Here is an 8,825-nt window from a genome sequence, read left to right as displayed (position 1 = left end):
CAGGGTTCTACCAGGATAGTTCTTTACTAGCCTTTGGGTTCCCGAAGTCGGCATCTTAACTGTGGGCAGCCAACTGTGCTGCTTGCTGCTTCACAGCTGGCTGCCCTCTGCCCTCTGCCCTCTGTAAATGGTCCTGAAGTCTTCTGGGACCTGTGATGTGTCCCAGAAGACTGTGGGTAGGCAGGGGGAAAGAGAACTTCCATTATGATCACCTAGGGATGGAAGCAGGTCAAAACTAGGTACCCATTCTTCACCGAAAAAAATGACCTGCCAAATGTGGCAGAGGAGGGGGCATGAGGACTTAAAGCATAACTTAGGCCCACATACACACCCTAACATGCCTAAAATCATACAACTGATTTTTTTTTAACTCATCACATGGCAGTGAACTAGTAATTTCATCCAGGGCGCTACATTGCAGAGTGGAGCAGGGGGCTTTTTACTTAAAGGTCAGCTGGCCCTTTAAACAGTGCATGAGTTTAAACAAAATAACCCCATAATAGAGGGCCAAAAAAACGAAAAAAAACCCCATAAAAAATAAGAAAGAAAATGCCTGTCTATGGTCAACAAGTGGGTTTCCTTCTTGTACTTGATCAAAGTGTGCTATGTCTAACACAAAAGAAGCAATACACCTCTCCTCTCTTCTTCCCTTCACCCGACTCTACATCTGTTTTTTTGCACTGCGGGGGCAATATATATTTTTGTAACCCTGGGGCCAAATAAAATAAAACAAATAGTGTAGTATAAAAAAGAGGTATTTAGAACAGCGCTCCCCTATTAAATGAATTACAATCTATGAAGCGTTGTTAGTGCTTCCATATTTTGAACTGCAGCGTTTATTTATCCTGCAGATTATATAACATAGGCGCAGGTCTCCCTACAGGAGCAGAATAGACGGTGTAATGCCCAGAGACAGGAGGCATGTTAAGTATTATTTTCATAGCACAAGCTGCTGATTACACAGGGCCGAGGGTGACGAGCACACGACAAGAATACATATGTGTATATTTGTAGCTGGGGATGATATGTAAGGGGCATTATTAGGGATATAGGAGGGGTATTGTGACCTGGCATGAGTCTATGGAAACACATTCTGAGTGTTAGGAGATGTGTGTACACATCATGTATCATATTTAGAAAGGGCAGTTCTTTATTATGCCTGTCCATGTATGTAGTGTGGAGAAAGAAAGAAAGAAAGAAAGAAAGAAAGAAAAAGGGAGGGGAGAGAAAGAGAAAGAAAGAAAGAAAGAAAGAAAGAAAAAGGGAGGGGAGAGAAAGAGAGAGAGAGAGAGAAAGAAAGAAAGAAAGAAAGAAAGAAAGAAAGAAAGAAAGAAAGAAAGAAAAAAGAAAAGAGAAAGAAAGAAAGACAGAAAAGAAAGAAAGAAAGAAAGAAAGAAAGAGAAAGGGAGGGGAGAGAAAGAGAGAGAGAGAAAGAAAGAAAGAAAGAAAAGAAAAGAAAAGAAAGAAAGAAAGAAAGAAAGAAAGAAAGAAAGAAAGAAAGAAAGAAAGAAAGAAAGAAAGAAAGAAAAAGGGAGGGGAGAGAAAGAGAGATAGAGAGAGAAAAATAAAGAAAGAAAAAAGAAAAGAAAAAGAAAGAAAGACAGAAAGAAAAGAAAAGAAAGAAAGAAAGGAAAGAAAGAAAAAGGGAGGGGAGAGAAAGAGAGAGAGAGAGAAAAGAAAGAAAGAAAAAAGAAAAGAGAAAGAAAGAAAGACAGAAAAGAAAGAAAGAAAGAAAGAGAAAGGGAGGGGAGAGAAAGAGAGAGAGAGAAAGAAAAGAAAAAGAAAAGAAAGGAAAGAAAGAAAAAAAAGAGAAGACTAATAATTAGATAGATAGGGTAAAGATAGAAAATAAAGCAAGCAAGAAAGAAAGAAGATATGGAAGAGAAGGAGAAAGAGAAGATACAGATTTTTTTCAAAATTACCTACATTAAAGGAAAAATGATAACTATGAAAAAAAGAAAGCATTTGTCAACATTACAACAATTATTGCTCAATAGGCCGATATAGAGATAGATAGATAGATAGATAGATAGATAGATAGATAGATATGAGATAGATAGGTAGATAGATAGATAGATAGATAGATAGACTGATTGTTTGAAAAAAATATTATTATTATAATACAGGATTTATATAGCGCCAACAGTTTTCTCAGCTCTTTACAATATAACGGGAGACAATACAGCAACAATACAGTTCAATACAAGAGGGATAGGAGGGCCCTGCTCCTTGAAGCTTACAATCTAAGAGGAAAAAAATATCACCCACATAATAAAACCATCTGTGATACTATAGAAATGACAGAAAACAATTAATTAAAAGCTGTTAATTATACCAATGAGCCCTATAATTAAGATATAATTAATAATGATACGTTCAGTGTCAATATTTCCCCTTATTAATAAAAGGAATACACAAAGAAGGTAATAGCAGCTATATAAAAATGATCAGATGGGAAGCAGGAGGCTGCAATATAAATGCGATACTCACAGAAAAAGAAGCATACCGTACAAGGAACTTGCTTAGTAGGATGCAATAGCAATATGAAACCCACTAAGATTTAATAATATAAGGAATTTTTAAGTCATTAAAAAACTAATTATTGCAAGCTACAATTTTCTACCATGGTAAATTCTGTAATTTCTTGTAAAATCATTTGGAAACATTCCCTGTGAAAGTTGGCAGATACACCCCTTCTTAGCTGGCAATATTAGTTATTGTAATAAATGCAACTATACACTCACAACTGGAAAGAATGGAGTGGGATTGCAGACCATTCATTCCTAACAAAAAGCCTCCAAAATTGCTATTAAAATAGCAAACTTTTATAAAATGCCTCTGACAGTAGAATGAAGCGATATTACATGTACCATTAGTCAAGTATGAGGATAAACATCCAAAATAAAACTGAGCTTAAATATAAGGGGTTGCACCTGTCTGCATAAAACATTATCACAGAATTTAAGGAAACACATTTTGAAATTTGCTGTAAAGTGTATTAAAGTTTATTCTTAAGACATTTTTTTGTTTTAAATAGAATTGGGTTAGTATTTCAGGTTCCTATTAGTGTCTGTGATTCATCCTCTCTGTTTGTGTCATTGGGACTGAAAGTTTGGTAAAATCACAATTTTTGAGTTGTGACAGGAACAGTTCATACACCAAAGTATCCATTCAGAATACTAGAATTGATATATTGATCATTTCACTGAGGATGGATAATACAGATGGGTTTACACATTTAATTATTGATCAGTTTGTAGTATCCATAGCAAACAAAATTAATTTTTTGCTTCTCCTACTGTAATCAACTGAAGACTGCATGTTATTCCCTAAACCCAGTTTAATGAGCCCGTCGGTATGCATTGGGTATTGTCAGAGCAAATATTTGCAAAAGTTTGCTGGCTGTGTTGGATTTTTTTTATTTGACTCACTGACACTTCGTTCTCAATTGTCAGTGCAGAAACCTGTTTTAGGGCTTGTTTACATATGCATGGTGTTTACCATCCTCTGAAAAGTGATCCACGGTTGATTGCTTTTTAAAGGCGGCTCATAGATTGCTATTATAGATTATATTATGTTGCCTCTTGTTTTAACCAGTGACAGCTTGCAGCCTGCATTACACACAGTTGCAGCAAGGTAACATTCACTTGAATGGGTAACCTTTGGTGGCTGTCGTGGCCTCTTGCAATGCCAAATTGTAGGTCGGCAGACATGGAGTGGTAAAACTATGGCTCAACCACCCATATGAACAAGGCAATGATGAGCCAATGGGTAGGAAAACAAGGTTAATTGAATGGAGGCTTAATGGATAGCACTTCTACCTCGGAGTACTGCAGTTCCTGGTTTGAATCCTGCTCAGGACACTATCTGCATGGGGTTTGCATATTTTCCCTGTGCTTGCATGAGTTTCCTTTGGGTACTCCCACACTCCAAAGAAAGATTTGAAAGGTTCCTGTTTAAATTGGCCCTTGTATGTATGTATGAGATATAGGAACCTTAGATTGCAAGCACCATTAGGGCAGGGATTGATGTGAATGCTGCTCTATGCATACCTGTAATAAATAATATTTGATTCTCCATTCATATTTATTTAACACATTAAGTATTTCTGAATTGTAGGGTTCTTTGCAGACCAGATCTATGCACAGATATTGGGGAAAATTGATCATTATCCTGACTCATTTATCAGTTCCTGCCACTACTGTTTACAACCAATGTTGCATTTTTAAAACATGTCCCAGGACAGCACAACCTTCTTAAAACAGAAGGTATTCACATGTCTCATTCCATAATATGTCCCAAAAATAAGAGGATTATTTCTCATTTTGAGACAGTGGGCACACTTTTTGGCCACCATGAGTGCAATGTATGGAAACCATGACTTGTATGGAGTAGGGCAGTGTATGGAAACTATGGCTTCTATGGAGTAGGTCAGTGTATGGAAACTATGGCTTCTAAGAGGTAGGGCAGAATATGGAAACCATGGCTTCTATAGAATTGGAAAGTGTATGAAAACCTTGGCTTCAGTAAAGTAGTACCGTGTATGGAAACCATGGCTTCTATGGAGTAGGACAGTATAAGGAAACCATGGCTTCTATGGAGCAGGTCAGTGTATGGAAACCATGGCTTCTATGGAGTAGGTCAGTGTATGGAATCCATGGCTTCTATGGAGCAGGTCAGTGTATGGAAACCATGGCTTCTATGGAGTAGGTCAGTGTATGGAATCCATGGCTTCTATGGAGCAGGTCAGTGTATGGAAACCATGGCTTCTATGGAGTAGGGCAGTGTATGGAAACCATGGCTTCTATGGAGTAGGGCAGTGTATGGAAACCATGGCTTCTATGGAGTAGGGCAGTGTATGGAAACCATGGTTTCTATGGAGTAAGGCAGTGTATGGTAACCATGGTTTCTATGGATTTGGGCAGCACAGTGGCTAAATGGTTAGCACTTCCACCTGGCAGTACTAGGGCTGTTGGTTCAAATCCCAGCCATAGCACCTCCTGCCTGGAGTTTGCATGTTCTCCCTGTGCCTGTGTGGGTTTCCTCTGGGTACTCCGGTTTCCTCCTACACTCCAAAGACATGCTGGTAGGTTAATTGGATCCTGTCTAAATTGGCCTTAGTATGTATATTTATGAATGTGAGTTAGGGACCTTAGATTGTACACCCCTTGAGGGTTAGGGACTGATGTGAATGTACAATATATATGTAAAGCGCTGCGTACATTGATGGCGCTATATAAGTACCTGAAATAAATAAATAAATGGAAACCATGGCTTCTATAGCATAGGGCAGTGTATGGAAACCATTGCTTCTTGGTAGTGGGGCTTGGGACCCAAGGAGACAGTATACCCATGCAGGTTATGTTGGGAAGAAACTAAAGAAATCAAAAAGCCGACCAACTGAATCAGTGTGTCGCATAGTTAAGCCTTCTTAACACTGTCATAACCTGTATGGTTATAGTAAAACATGCCCAGAAAAGCATGTTAGTATATACTGGGTATCAAAACAATTTTTTATTCATTTACACAGCTTCAAAGGAGCTTACACTCTAGTATTCCTTTCTTACACATACTATTGGCCAATTTTGAGTGGAAGCTGGTGAATACCAATATGTGCTGGGATTGTGGGTGGAAGCTAGGGCACCTGTGAGAAACCAACACAAGCAACAGAAAAAAACACACAAAAAAAAGACCTGCCTGTCTGGCTGTCTATAGCTTTGGTCACTGTCCTAGCACAAGCATGTGGAAGACAGGTCACGGTCAAGACAGTACTCCTGATTTGCATACGTGTTTTGGGTCAGTGATTCAATGAACTTAAGTCAGTGGATTAGCACTACTAGTAGTCTTTTTGACACCCAAGTCTAAAAGCCAACACCCCAAATGAACTGTGAACTACTTTAGTAGCATAGATTGCATATCCTGAGCTTTCTGCTACCCTCTCCTTTTGAAGCACCCAAGGTGCCTCTCCTACCTACCTCTTGGCCCGGCTCTGAACATGAAAGCCAGACAACTACTATAAGCAATGGAAACCTACATACTTCTTTTGGTAAAGGTATCTTTTAAACTTTGCATTTTGCATATCACTGCCATGTGCACCTCCCTATGCTTGTATGGCGTGTCGCTTCTACAGAAGGGACAGATGGGGACAGTATAGGTACTCCACAAAGAGCTGCTAAATTTTCTAAGAGTCTAAAATGCAGCACATGTAAAGCTAACACAGGTATATGGCTAACATAAGAAAGATTAAAAAATGACTTTACCAAAGAAATTGGCATGAGCTCTGTTCTTCCTCATAAGGTACATCGCCCACGAAAGCGTTGACGCCACTCCAAACTGCCCGTGATTCATGGCTGCCGCTGACACCTGAGCCCGAAGCCAAAAACTACGACCTTCTCCTAAGCTGGTGATGTTTAAAGCTCCTCTCCTCACTCGTTAGCCGCCCCGGAGACCATTATTTAGCGCAAGTAAATTGAAAAATGACAGCCAGTCACGCTTATTATATATATTTTTTTTTTGCACAAACCAAACTCACCAGAGACTTCACTTCTCTTTTGCCTGAGGCATCTTTAGGCCAACAATTTTCATTTAGCTGTTCAAATGATTTTTTTTTTAACAGGGAGGAAAAATCCTTTTTTCATAATGTCTTCTGCTTCACTTACCTTCTTAAGTCAAGTCAAAACAGTCTCCGAGAGGGACGAGCTGTCTTTTTTTTCTGTTATTTGTTTTAGGGGGACAGGAAAATGTATCCTGTGCTCATTTATTAAGAGCGGGCTTTTGTCTAAGCTCATGCTTGTTGTAAAGAATGCTCATTCATTTTCTGGACTGTCAACCTATGTATACAGGCACTCATAAAATGTGCTTCAGTTCACATCTCCTGAATAGCAATAGTTTGCCTTTTCTCTTTGACCTAATACAAATGCCTTTAATATGACTGGTGAAAAATTGGAAAATGTTCATACGGGGCATTTAAAAGTGAGGAAGAATGCATGTCATTTTTCAGTGTGTGCTTGTCCTACAAGTGCAAATGGTGTCATTAATGTACGACCCCCCAAAAGCACAAAAGTGTTCAGACTAATGGGGGTTCTTTAGCACAGTATGACTTATTTCAGGCTGATAGTGGGCATTAATATATAAGGAAGCCTCACTCAATTTTTGCATAAAAAAGCACTAGAAATGTGTAACGAAACACTGCCAATGCCAATGGTAGCACAGATCTTTTAGTATTGCCTTAGTACAAAGACATCAATGGTAGCTTGTGAGCAAGGTGCATTGTAGTGTAGTGTTGGCGAGCACAGTTCACGCAGAAGCCAAGGTAACGAGAACTGTGTGTATGAGAAAGTTACAACAAGATACAACTAAGCCCGGCGGGTATACACAACCAGGGGCGGACTGACAACTCATGGGGCCCCCGTAGCAATAGGGGATCATGGGGCCCCTGTGTCCTTGCTCAAACTCAAAAAAGCCTATGAAAAAGGTACCAGGGGCATCTCATGGGGCCCCCTACTGACTCCAGACCCTCGGGCAGTGCCCGAGTTTCCAAATGGTCAGTCCGCCCCTGTACACAACTGTCCAGAGCCATTTACAAAATCTATACTAGTGGTCTGTTAACTTGGGATGATGCCGACGGCTTCTGCAACGAGGAGAGAGAAAGTGGCCTGGCCGGTCAACACCCAAACAGAAGGCTTCCGAAAGCAGAGGATGACATAGTCCATGCACTGTCCCTACTCCTCAGGAACTCCTCAGGAACCTCTCCCTTTCTCTATATGCCTTTCCTGACAGACAATGAACCTGTCCCTACAGTACCCATTCACAAAATACATGCCAAATCAGGGAGCCAGTGTCTTAAATAAGCATTGCCCTCACCCAAGATGACTGCGGAGGTCAATCAGGGCACCCGTGTCCAATCAGATAGCTGTCCCAGATGACTGCACAAAGTCATAGAGGAACTACGCCTCTCACACCTTCCTTCCCCTTCTGCTCCTACAGAAGAGAGTCCAGACTGTACCTGCCTACAAGCTCTCATGTTTTTACCATCAACGGATATTGTTAAATTTGTATTGCAGTAAAAAACTAAGTTTGTTAAGGGGTGACAGAGTGTTAGGTAGAGTGGTAGTAGTAGGTAGAGTGTTAGAATCTCAGGTTGGAAAGAACATAGGTATATCAGATGGACTATTGAGGTACCTCAAAAAGTTTCCTCAAAAGTCCTTCTGACTATTTTCTCTCATTATTGATATTTTGGATGTGATACCCCCACCTTTTATGAGCCCACATCAATATTAGAACGTCTGGTTCTCATGACTGTTTTATGGGGACACAATGCAAAGTAAGAGAAAATCTGTCCAAAATGTTATGTTCCATCAGAAGAAATATCCTGACCAGATTTTTCTTTTTAGTGACACCCAGAACAATTTGAATTTCCCATCACTGGTGACAATGTTTGCAAGGACAAATATTAAAAAAGAATCTTCCTAGATGGCAATAAAAACTGAAAAGTAGATCTAACCCTTCCCCACTCCATCCAAGGCTAGAGAATTTCCATATCAGGGTTGGCCATAGATGGTTAGGTCTCTCACAAGCAGAGTTGGTGGGGCAACTACCCATCCTATAGCCCATCAAGACTGCTGCAATGGTAGTTTGTGCCTCAGTTGATAAGCAGAAGTGGAGCACTTTTGACTAACAATCCTTCCCTTTTCTAAGAAGTTGATAGGATCAGGTCCTCACTAATTGGAAACCCTCTGTGTGTGTAATAATGAGCTCTTCTGGCATTCAGAGGCATTGTTATCAGCTCCCAGGAGGCTATAAACGGATGTGTGTAATCACCCTTT

The sequence above is a fragment of the Staurois parvus genome, unplaced genomic scaffold (assembly GCF_062004578.1).
Source record: "Staurois parvus isolate SC_StPar_1 unplaced genomic scaffold, SC_StPar_1.0 ptg000195l, whole genome shotgun sequence".
Classification (NCBI taxonomy): domain Eukaryota; kingdom Metazoa; phylum Chordata; class Amphibia; order Anura; family Ranidae; genus Staurois; species Staurois parvus.
Note: the sequence above shows the minus strand (reverse complement) of the source record.